We start from the raw sequence: 12,690 nt of genomic DNA, 5'->3' as shown, positions 1-12,690 counted from the left end.
AATCACAACAAGCATCATGGTACTTTGAAAGAAAAACAGCTAACTGTGTTATGGTTTCCCAGGCCTCTTACAGCTTTGTGAAAGTGCTTTTTATAGGAAATAAATGTCAGTTTTGCCCTTGCCAATAAAAGGTTGAAAGCACTTGTCAGTGACAGAATATGTTGTATACTATTTTATATTCTCAGTATAATCAAAAAGTGGAAAGGGAAGTTAACTCAGAGAATGAGCTGGCTATGTGTTCATGGGAGAGAAGATGCTGGTAGGGCCTCTTTCTAGAAGTCATCTACCTGGTACTGCTAGTACATCAGTGAAGCATGAGAAGGCATTAAAATCTGACACCACCATACTGGAAAATTCTTGGACTTTACACCAGTGTTTCAGATCATGACCTACATTTTGTTTCACAAGCAATTACAGCTGCCACATCACTGCAGTTTCCCTCTCCTTGTCCACAGTCTGGCTGCATCCAGTTTGTGCTTCAGAGGGATTTAGCCATCAGCCAGTTCCTTTGATCCTTGAAACGGATGGATGAATGATCTTTGCACTGGTTTGGACTTGATTTCTGAGCACAGAAGATCCCTTGAACAGTTCGTGCCACTAAGTCAGCAAGTCAACACATATAAATCAACTGAGGGGGATTTGCTCTGAGCTCATCAAAGCATGGGATTAGCCTTGTATGTTGTGGGACTCTACTTTCTTTGAATTCTGGTTGTGTTTCATGTTCAGATGAAACATTTGAACAAAGGCATCTGAAAGGGCTGAGGCTCAGCTGCTTGTGTTGATTACTCAGATTACTCCACTGGGATCACTTGGTTTTCCCTTGCAACAAAAAACGAGCCAAGTGCCACTCAGTTACAACCCTTGTTCAGGTTAAGAGTTGTGGGCCTCGACAGATCCGTCATTAGACCTGTTCTGCATTTTGATTTATATTCTATCCAAAAGTATTTGGTTCTTTTGGCAGCCTTATCTTCTTAATGTCCTTTTCTTTCATCTTGGTGAAAAGCGTTTGTTCCTTCCCTATCCCCCCCACCAGTGCATGGGGTAATCCACTCATTCACCACTGCAGAGAGGCCTCCTCTGTGTCCCCTTGTCCTGGGGGCTATGCTGGAAGACATCCCCTGGACCCCCAGCCCCAGGTCTCCAGTCCTCCTCCTCAACCCACCACCCTTTTCTGCTTCCCTGATCTGCTCCTCTGTGACCCCCTCCCTAAACTGACCATGTCTACTAGAGGCCATCCATCTCAAAACTGGGCCTTGCAGTCACCTCTAAATGTTTGTGCTCCAGTTGCTCCATTTCCTCACCCTCACGTCCTGGCCATGTCATGGCCAGGCACCAAAAGATATGGTATCTTGTCACACACAGGAGCCTTTAATCACCTCACAGCCTTCACTTGTACCTCGGCTCATGGGTGGCATATGAAGGAATTTCCTTCATAGGTTGATGGGCATGGGCACAGCACGAGTGTCCCTGACCTTTCTGTGGTAAAAGGGAGATTCTGACACACAGGTACCCCAAGTGCTTCAGGTCACTCACTGTACTACTTCAACGAAAGGTGTGTGCTCTTGGAAGTGCTTTGCTCGGTGTCACACTACAGCTCCTCTGCCGCACATGTCTAAGCCACCAACCCTCATGCTCCTCCTTCATTGTCCCCCATCACCAGCTATCTTTCCTCCTCATGTTTCATTTTCATTAATCCCTCTCCTCTTCCAGGAGGGACTGGCATTTTGGTTAGAGATAGGTTAGTCCACCACCCTAAAAGGAGACTGACAAGAGGTCTCTCTCTCTCCCTCCCATGCACAGGAAACAGTATTGACTGCAGATGCTGACACAGCTCTTTGTCCACCATTGTTCCTCATGTTCCAAAAGCCTCTTTACTTTTCCTGTTACTACAAACGTCCCTTATTTTTGGCATTCCTCCTTCCCTTCAAAAGAAAAAGCTATGACAATCCATTCAGAAAAAATGTGAGAAACAATTTCATCCCACCATGAAATTCTGTAACTGCAAGTACTGCCTCCCAAAACATGACAAAACCCTCCAGAAACAAATGTTCAGGAAAACCTTCCATCCATACATGCCTTTGTTTTGACCAACATGCACCTTCATATTTTGGATGAATGTTTCTTATGTTGCAATCATTTAGTTTCATAAAGAAATGTGACTGCTTTTAATGTAACATATTTACATAAATAATGTTAAATACTCTGAATGTATTGAGGTTACTTTAATCCATAATTATTTAATAAGTACAAAAAAGCTCTAAATTAATATCATTATTTGAAATGGAGGCTTCACACAGTTCAGATAAAAAGTTATCGTTCACATCTATTCTTTACATTCTTCTTCATTTTTTTTCAGTTTGATAGCCAAACATTTGAATTACTCACAAGGCAGAACTAATAAAATTTATATTATGATTTAGGAACATATTATAAAATAAATAAAATAAAATAAAGATAACATGAAATAAAATAAAAGGAATTACAGTTACTGTTACTTTGTCTTTTAAAAATATTATCCCATATTTCATAGCTAGTGTGTTCTTTAGTCTCCAGTTCCTTATAGGCACCTCAAAATTAAGAGTAAGGTATTGTTTTGTGCTTTAATGATACCTTATGTCTGATAGCACTGAAACTTTTCTAAAGTGCTACACTTAAACAGCTGAGAAAGTAAGAAATTAAAACCCAAGAATTTCTGTGCTTTTTGCCTATTCATTTTGTGTTGTAGTTTTTATTTTGATGTACTAGAATTGTATTTGAAATGTCTTGTTCTTCATGTAGAGCTCCTCTGTTCTGAATTCCCACATTCATATATATCTGCCACCTCCCATCACATTTTTGTACTTCCCATCATATTGTTTTACACAACCAAACTGTGTCACAAATAGGAACCACAGAAATCTGATTCAAAGCTTTAGTTTGAAGGCTGTTTTCTTTAAGGAATTTTGAAAGTAAAGTTCCAAAAAGACAAGTGTGGTTCAAATTCTAACACTGACTTGACTTTTACTTTTCAGTTTCATATTACATGTATTAAACACAAGGTGGGAATTTGACACAGAGGGTAGAGACTAGCTTGGCATAGGTCTGGAAAGGTTGTGGTAATGTAGGTTTCTATCCTACATTAAAGCTCTCCTGTATTCCTGGAAGGCACTCCAATAAAAATGAGAGTCCATGCAGATAAGAGGTAGGTGCCAAGAGCAGACAGCAGATCCCTGTGGTAAAAAGAACATGAACTGAAATATGAAAACAGAAAATAATTGACTATGTGATGGAGTATCTGGATATGTACTTCTGAGAAGAGTTTGGAAAGAGCAGGGAGAAAAGTGAAAGTGCCATAATGAGGTAGGGTCATCCATGAGGCAGACCCAAGCAGGTCTCTGGTAATGAGGACCACAGGCAGAACCACCACAGACAGATGACAATTCTTGTCAGGAAAAAGTCAAAGCTGATCACAGGTTCAATTCTCACAGCAGCAGTGATGAGTGCAGATGCACCAGGTGCTTTTTCACAAAGAGAGAGACTAAAACCCACAATCCCTTAGTGGATGAGCCAGACACTCTGGAAGGAGAGGAAAGCAGACCTCAGGCAGGAACAATTGTTAACGTTTCCATTGTTTTATTATAAAAGGAAGTTCATGTGATGAAATTAAATTGACAAGAATAGTTTAACCGCGGTTAAATTGCATTCCTACATCTTAACTTTTCTGTTTCTGAAAACCTTTTCCTAAAATCAAACGTCAAGAAGGTAATTTTTATGTGATTCATGCAGATCTTTTCTTCTTTGCCTCTATTTTTTATTCCCCCCCCCCCCTCCCCCGACAGAATACTTCTCTTATTGATATAATTGGCAACACTGTCATTGATTTCAGTAGAAGGAGGATCCAGCATAGCATAGGTGGGTTACTGAGTTTCCATGGGATATCCATTGTCACAATTCATTTCCAGTATCATGCAGGCCTATTACCGGAGCACAAAGTACCATATGACAATTACAGCGTTAAAGATCAGTACATTGCAATCACGTCCAAATTGTCAGCATTAGCGTAGAGAAGTGCTTAAAGAGAAAACTGCTCTGTTGCAGAAAAATGCATAAAGAATAGAAATAACTGGATGATTTTATTGTTCAATAATTTATGCAATGCCTGATTTTCTATAGGAGACCATCAGGAATTATCTAAACCATCATATTCACTCTAGTTAGTGTTTCATGTAGTTCAAATTCATATAATTCTTTATTGAAGCTACCATGTGAGCTCCATAAACCCACACGGCAACAATGCTAAGCTTTCAAAGCACTTTCATAAAACAACTGTACAGAGTCCATTTCAAGCCTCGGAAATGAATAGCTATTTTGACAGCCAAGGCAGTGATGCTGAGATACTAAGAACAACTTTCCACATCATTAAACACAGCATTTCCCCCTTGCTAGAGCAGCTGATAATAAAGGGCAGGCTACTTTTTGCCATGACAGCTTCTCAACAGTTCATTTTGTGGTTCTCAACAGCTCATTTTTTCGGGTATTAATCAAAAACGTCTTTTAACCTTTCCATAAATGATTTTTTTTTGTTTGTTTGTTTGCATAATGGTCCAGGTATAATGTTCACCAAATTGACACACCATGACAACTGTATTACTGCAGTTTATTGAATTTGGGATTAGGTACATTAATCTTCCAAAAACTTCAACCAGTTCAAAAACCTAACTGCCTTCCCAAACACAGCCTAAGTGTGTGTAATGACACAGCACAGTCAGTGTGGTATCCCCAGCATACCTCTTCTTAACAGGAAAGCTTAGTTTAACATCCTTGTGGGCTATTTACCTTCAGTGAAATCACTGAAATAATCATGAGAGCTCATAAGTGCTTTCTGAACAGCTGAATCAAAACTAGGGATCTTTATGAAGAATGACAATCAATCTCTGAATTTATGGACTGAAAAATGAAATTTCTTTCTTTGGCCCTGTTCCAATAGGTGAATCTGGAAGAGCTTTCTATTCAGACATGGTTTAAAACACTGCCTGCACCCACAAATTGGCCTTGTTCACCCAAAATGAGAGTCATGAGAATGGACTACTGTGTTCCAGTCATTTTCCATCTGTATCATTACCTGTTTGTTTGAATTGATTTTCAGCTCAAAAGAGGCATAAAAGTTTAACAAAACCCCAGGTCAGGATAGCTGCACCAGGATAAATCTGTGCATGCTTTGCCACGTTTGTATGTGACCTGATCAGAACAGCATGATCCATGAACAAGTACTTGGACCTACACTAGGAACTCCAGAGCTAAAGCTGAATCTGCACATTGTACATATATGATAAGGATGGAGCATAAGGAAGAGCTGTTTGGACATCAGGCTTTAACCTGCCATTCAAATTCTTTGAGTTCTTTTTCTTTGGAGACAGGGGCATACTTGCCTATGGAGCTCAGCACTAGATAACAATAAAGACAGACAAGGAATGAAATAGGAAACAAAGGCCACGTATGCAAGCCGCACAGTATGCACAGCAAAAAAATTGTGTTATGAAAGAACAAGCATGAAACAAGTGCACTATTTTTTTCTGTATTTATCAGTTTAAGAACTTGCCAGAAAGAGATCGTGGGAGATGATAAATAGTTTGTCTCCTTATTTTTATTGAGCATTGTAAAGTTAGTACTGTAGGCTAAGAAGATAAAAGTAGGAGATCTGAATTCCAATAATTTCCTGGGTATTGTAATGGTGCAAACAAACTGAATTTTCGACAGCAGGGAACACACTTGACAGGGTTGAGTCCACTGAGATATGAGCATACTGATTAAGAAGATATTGCATACACTGTTTACCTACATCCAGGCTGAAAAATAAATGAATAGAAAAGAACATTTAGTACCTTTTGAAACATTAACTTTTAAGGGTCCCATAAAGTGCTGCTGTTCTTAAAGAGTGTGAAACAAAGACTTACCATCATAAGCAGCCTGGGATTTATTCAAATGAAACATTTTCCATGTGTAGAAATTCACAGTTTTATCATGGGAATGATTTGTTTTCTCTTTGAGAAAGATTTGGAAATTGGTGAAATTTAAACATGCAATTGTGCAGTTCAGAATTTTTATTAAGGAACTTCTATTTACATTTACAAGACATAAAACATAAGAGCATAACTGTAAGTTAATTATGTTAAGATATTTTTAAGATATAGAAAAAAATACAAGTTCCCAAAGTGCCTGAGAAGAAATATATTTTAACTTGAATTCTATGTCCCCAGGATTTTGGGGACATAGATTAATAAAAATAAAAATTAAAATTAATCTACATATATTTTGGAGAGGTCAAAAGGACACAAACATATAGGATAGAAAATAATTTTCCACACAGCTACACACCTAATAGTATTTCCCAGCTTCTACACATCAGAGTTCAACCCCAACATTCATTTCTATTTAAAGACAAATTACTTATTTATAGTATTTATAATGAAGATAAGCAGAAACTAGCAGAAAAAAATAACATTGAAGTACTTACTTGCAATATCAGTACTTGGATATCCGGGACAGAAACTTCATCCAGCCATGCGCTGATCCTCTGATTTCTGAAGCAGAAACTACTATTCTTCTGGTACAACTACTGCGGCCAAGTCTAGGAATAAAGCTTCATCACTACACAAAAACATTTGATGTTGATGAACGAAAAATGAATTTCATGTCAGTGCAAGTGAAATAATTCAGTTCTGGCCAGGAAACTGTCCTTGATGTGAAGAATAGCAAAGCAGATACTTTGCAGGGTTGATAGGCTAACAGTGTACTTTCAATTTTATGTTAAAAAGGTGAAAGAATAAAGGAACACTTCATTGACCTTTATCCATCTCTTACCTTCTTCTTATATTTTTTCTGCTTCAGTCCTCTTTTTGGCATCTTAATAAATCACTTGCAATCACCCAAGTTCTCCTAGGAAAACCTCGCACCTACATGTACTTCATTCCATGTCACCATTCAGAGTTGCCTAATATCCAACTTTTCTGCAGTCAGTACTTTCCAGTAACATTCATAAAACTCTGTAGACAGCAGACACTAAAACAAATTGCTTTCAGATTTTTCTTGATTCTCTTTAAATTGTAAGTTGCATATTCTCTACTAGAGATATTTCTAGTCTCTAGTCCATCTCTTTTCTCTCCTTATTTTGATTTTATTTTTATGTCCAGCAAATATCAACTTCAATTCATCCTCCATATCTTTTAGGTTTATTTTCTTAAAAAAGTATACTGTATTTAGCTTGGAAGTAGTGAGCTATAAAAGATGATAGCAGGTTCCTCTTGAAGCATTCTCTGAAGTGATTATAAATCTCACATAAAGAAAATGTTCTCTCCACGTCTTTGTGTTTTAGAATCTTCTTTTTTTTTTTTTTTTTAATAGAACTGTGTTTCATTTCCACAGAAGTTGAGAAGCCTTTTCTAGTGAATGCTGCTGGGCTTCTCTACCTCTGGTGCTCTCTAAACTAGATGTAATATTGACTGCATTCTTCATATGAAAAGCTTGACTCTAATTCCTTCATAGCAATTAGAAAGACCACATGGCCAGAAAACATTGAATGGATGAGTTGTCTGGGTGAGTTTGAACAGAAGTTACAGCGGGAAGGACAAAGATACATGTTAAAACAACCCCAATGCTGCCCACCAGTGACTCCCCTTCTCCATACAGCTCCCTGTCCTGAGGGATCCTAAAAGCACAGGGTGCCTCAGCTGGCCAGATGCACTCCTTCCCATTCCTACACTGACACCCATTCTCCTGGCTCATGCTCCTGCATGAGCAGCCCTGCTTTTGCTGATGCCTGACACATGAACCTACTGTAAGCACCTGCCTCAAAAGTACTATTTTGACTATTTATAGTTTATGAGGTGCACAGTTCAGATGTAGACATGAAAAAGAATCCCACTTAAGGTGATAAATAGTTACCCAATACTTCCTAGAAATTACTGTATTTGATTTAAATAACACTAATTCTCTAGAAAAGTTTTTTTATTTTATCAGTAATTTGCTTCAAATACCCTTCATGGCCTTATATTCTTATTTGGACAACTATGAGATTCTCTCTTTTTTTTTTTTTTTTTTTAAATTGATGGTCTCCAAAATGATACACTGATTATCTCTCCCCTTTCCTTGCAGTATTCTGTAATTCTAGAATTCTATCCAGATCACCCTTAATGATATTGTGAGATCCCTGGTGTGTTTTCCCACAAAACCATTCTTCAGCGCTCTCTCCATCCTAACCCGAGATTCATTAGTGCTACCCCAGAAAAATTGGCCTTGCCTAGCTTTCCTTAAACAGAGACTTCTCTTTTCTATACCACATTTTGTAGGAATAAAACACCAAGGTCGTCCCCCCATTCCCCACCCCCCATTCTCCCCTCCCCTGACTTTGGCTGATATCACTCAGCCTATAATACAGCTCTCAACTTTTTCATAGTTGGCCATGTATCAGGTGGGAGTAAAACTTGCTTCCTGCTAGAATTTTAACAGGAATTTTGTCAGAAATTCTTTAAATATTTTCAACAAATAATTTAGAATGTTGAAACTTCAGAAGTTTAAGGTTTTACTGCCAAAGTCCACTGACTTCACAATCTCAACACTGGCAAAAGGAAGAAGAGGAAATATGGAAGACATGCACAAGCTCATGTTTTCCTTTTTTTTTTTTCTTTGCAACAAGCAGCAATCTCCATAAATATTGAGGCTAGGGGGAGTAGGGAATGTCCCATAAACAATTGTGAAATTTTTTCTTCCTGATGAGTTTTTCCATTCACTTATCAGGAATAATGCTCTTTACAAAGTTTATTCATACTCATCAACTATTCAATGTCCAGTTTAATCACACTCTATATACCACATTGTGTAAGAATCTCAGATATTAAATAGTCTCACAATTTAAATCACATACATTGACATGGCTGATTTAATAGTTTTTTGTGCTTAAAATGTGATGTTCATTTTATACTGTACTAGTAAAAACTAAGCATATCTGTAAGATCTGGATAATTAAGAATGTCTCAAGCCTATTGTTGTTGTCATTGGTACAGCTCCTATTTAAGGGTTTACAGTAAGGATGAGAGAGGTATCCTTTCAGTATTTTGGATTGTACATTAGATTGTACAAATGAAAGTATTACCTATTTCGATTTACGTACATAGAATGTAAGACAAGGTCAAGTAATTGGATGGTATATAAGTCAGCATCACAGCAACTGAACATCTGCTTGAAGGTCTTAAACACATATGTTGTGTTTAAAACAGCTTGTGATGCTACTGTCTCTAATTGCTAACAACTATTTGCCAATAGTAAATCAAGTTCTGTTACCGTTTCTCATAACGAACCTTCACTCTTTATACGTAGGTGTCTTGCACTGACTCATGGATCCTTCTACCTCTAACATGCCTACAGACACCAAAATCTTCCCAGAAGGAGATTAAGCTTTACAGCACATCAAAATAACTCACATAGCAAGAAACAGTGGGAGTAAAGATAATTTTATATAGTCAGATTTAGTTGTAAATTGTAACGAGAGTTTAAGATGTGACAAAAGGCTTGGTATAATATGAATGAGTTGTGTAAAAGAAGCTCTGATGATTTTCTTACTAATGAAAACATTTGAAAACATGGGAATCATGCAGCATAGTGAAGGATGAAGATAATCAAGATTCTGTGATAACCCCAAATCAAGATTCTTTGATAACCCCAAATGTGCTTCCTTTCAATGATTTCTACAGAGCATCACACTTCCAAATATATCATTTCTGTTTACAGCAAGTCACTGCCAAGTTGCAAATTTGAGGAAACATTTATTTCATATCATGTAATTGGTATTTTGCAAATATGACTTTATGGGATGATAAGGATATAGGTAGCCATTATCAAGGGTGGTGGGGACGACAACAACAACACACAAATGAACTGCATTTTTTTTAAAAAATTTTGTATTCATTTTTCTTTGTAGATAGTTTGCTTTTGGCTGCTAAATGTTATGGTATCATTGTAGGAAAATAACAATTTTTAGCTATACAAATTGAGAATAAGATGTTCTTTTAGCTGCCACAAGAGTTTGACTGAAAAAAATCCCATAGAAACCAAATGCACTTAGCTTTTAATCATATACAAATCACTAGTCTGCAACCGTCACAAGATTGCCAAGATAACAGAGACTACAGCAAGTAAGAAATTGGTATCTTTTCAGATAGACAAGAAATACTAAAATTATGAGGACAGGTAATATTAATTGGGATCGACTCCCGCATTGATGTTCATTGGCTGACTATGTTATAAACCAGTATGCATTTAAAACACTCACAATTTTAGGAAATCAAACAAGCAAGTAAACAAAATGTCCATACATTTGTCTTGTAAAAGATGTTAGGGACAGTTTGACACAAATGGCTTCTTTGTATTAGCTAATGTTTACATATACCATAGAAATAAGCTAATGGCTTCATCAGGCTACAAAATCAAGAATCTAACATGGCTATTTTGGTTTCTTTAAGCATTGTGACAATTTGACTGTCCAGGACATTACCTGCTGAGGAATAACTCTTATCACCTTCTCAAAGCTTATTTGAGCAACCTTCTGACATTTTGACATTTATAAAGAACATGATGATCTCAAGAGAAGATACGTATTTTTGGTGCAGACAGAAGGCACTGTCATTGTACACTACTCATTCTGACCTGTTTCAAATAATTTTGTACACCCAAAATAAGCAATGAGCAATGTTAACCTTTATGTTTCTCAGAGAAGATACCAAATCCTGTCCTATATTCTTCAGCATATAATGGGATAGGCAATACAATCAATCCCTCTACCTTTCGAACACAGGAAAAAAAAAAAAAAAAACAACCTTTTTAGTAGCCTAGAGATATCAAAATGCTGTTGTTATCTTCCAGGCAAACCATCACAATAAGAGCCTTATAATACTAGAAGTGTACTGGGTCTATGAAGCAATGTTTCAGTAGTGAAGGGACAGTGCATGGGTAGCATCTGGGAGAAAGGACCAGGAACTGCCCCCATTTTAGGCAAAATACAGTTCCAGCTGACTCCAGTAAACCTATCCCAGGACACAGCTGAGCCCATCAGTGAATTTGGTTGTGCTTCTGTGAAAGCACGTTTAAGAAAGGGTAAAAACCACTGCAGAGGCTGTGAGAGAGAAGAGTGATAAAAAAAAGTGAGAAAAACAATTCTACAGACATCCAAGGCCAGTGAAGAAGGAAGAAGAGGAGGTGTTCTATGTGTCAGAACAGAGATTCCCCTGCAGCCTATGGAGAAGACAATGGTACAGCAGGCTGTTCCCTGCAGCCATGTGGAGTAATAGGGTACCACAGTTGAGCAGATCTCTGTGCTGCAGCCCACAGAGGAGACCCCGGTGGAGCTGGTGGATCTGGCCTGAAGGAAGCTGTGGCTGATGGAGAGCCCCAGTGGAACAGACCCTGGGCTGGAGCTGCAACTTGTGGAGAGGAGCCCCTAGTGGAGCAGAAGGTCTGGTGGGAGTTGCTGCCCATGGGGGACGCATGCTGGAGCAGTCTGTTCCTGAAGGATTGACCCATACTGGAGCAGTTCTTAAAGAGCTGCTGCCTGTGGGAAGTCTACATAGGATCAGTTTGGGAAGGATGGCATCCCGTGGGAGGGACCCCATGCTGGAGCAGGGTAAGAGAGTGAGGAAGAGGGAGCAGTAGAAATTAAGAGTTATAAATTGATTGCAATGTCCGTTCCCCTCAGCTACTTGGGGAAAGGAGGTAGAGGATTCAGGAATTAAGTTGAGTCTGGGAAGAGGAAGGAAATTATTATATTTGTGTTTGTTCTTCATTATCCTATTTTGTCATTAACTGGCAATAAAATAAATTAATCTTCCCAAGGTTGATTATGTTTTACCACAATAATTGGTAAGCAATCTCCCTCTCCTTATCTTGACCCATGAATTTTTTATTTTATTTTTCTCCCTGTTCTGCCAAGGATGGAGAGTGAAAGAGCAACCTGGTGGGCATATGGCAGCTAGCCAAGGTCAACTCACCAGAGAAGGCAATTTAAATTACGTGTAAGAAAGACAGAGAAAAAAGGTGTATGTGAAAGTGGTTTCTGAAATAAATGTCTGGAATTTTAAAAAGTCATGTCATCAGGCTACAAAATCAGGAATCTAACAATTCTGGCAGAGCAGTATCATTTTCTTCTTTTTCCAAATCAGTAGTTAGAGTCAAATGAACCATACATCTTTATTTGAACCACTTTTAACATTTCTTTATTGACTTAAGTTTTAATTAATTTAAATTTTGACCCACTTTTGAACAACTGGCACAGAATTTGTTTATCTTGACTGTTTCTAAATGTAAAGAAGAATAAACAATGAAGCAGACAAATTCCTACTAAGATAAAATTTTAGTGCCTCAATCCTTTATAAAGAGAAACAATTTGGATGAAAAACTCTCTGAATTCTCAATAATCCTTTTCATAGAATTGATTTCTTTTCTTGATTCTCTGTGCTTCATATCTGTCATATATAATTCTAATGACAGTGGCAGGCAGTATTAGATTACATGGAATTGAAACAATAGTTGCATAAATCAAGTGAACAATATATTCAGGCCTTAGTTCCAGCATTTTATTCTTGCTGGTATTAATGGGAATTACATATGCATATCAAAAGAAACAAAGAGTGCAACCGACCTGCTCAACTTCATTAAACTAAGGTC

Source organism: Anser brachyrhynchus, assembly GCF_964034855.1.
Source record: "Anser brachyrhynchus genome assembly, chromosome: 1".
Lineage (NCBI taxonomy): Eukaryota > Metazoa > Chordata > Aves > Anseriformes > Anatidae > Anser > Anser brachyrhynchus.
This window is presented reverse-complemented; position numbering follows the sequence as displayed.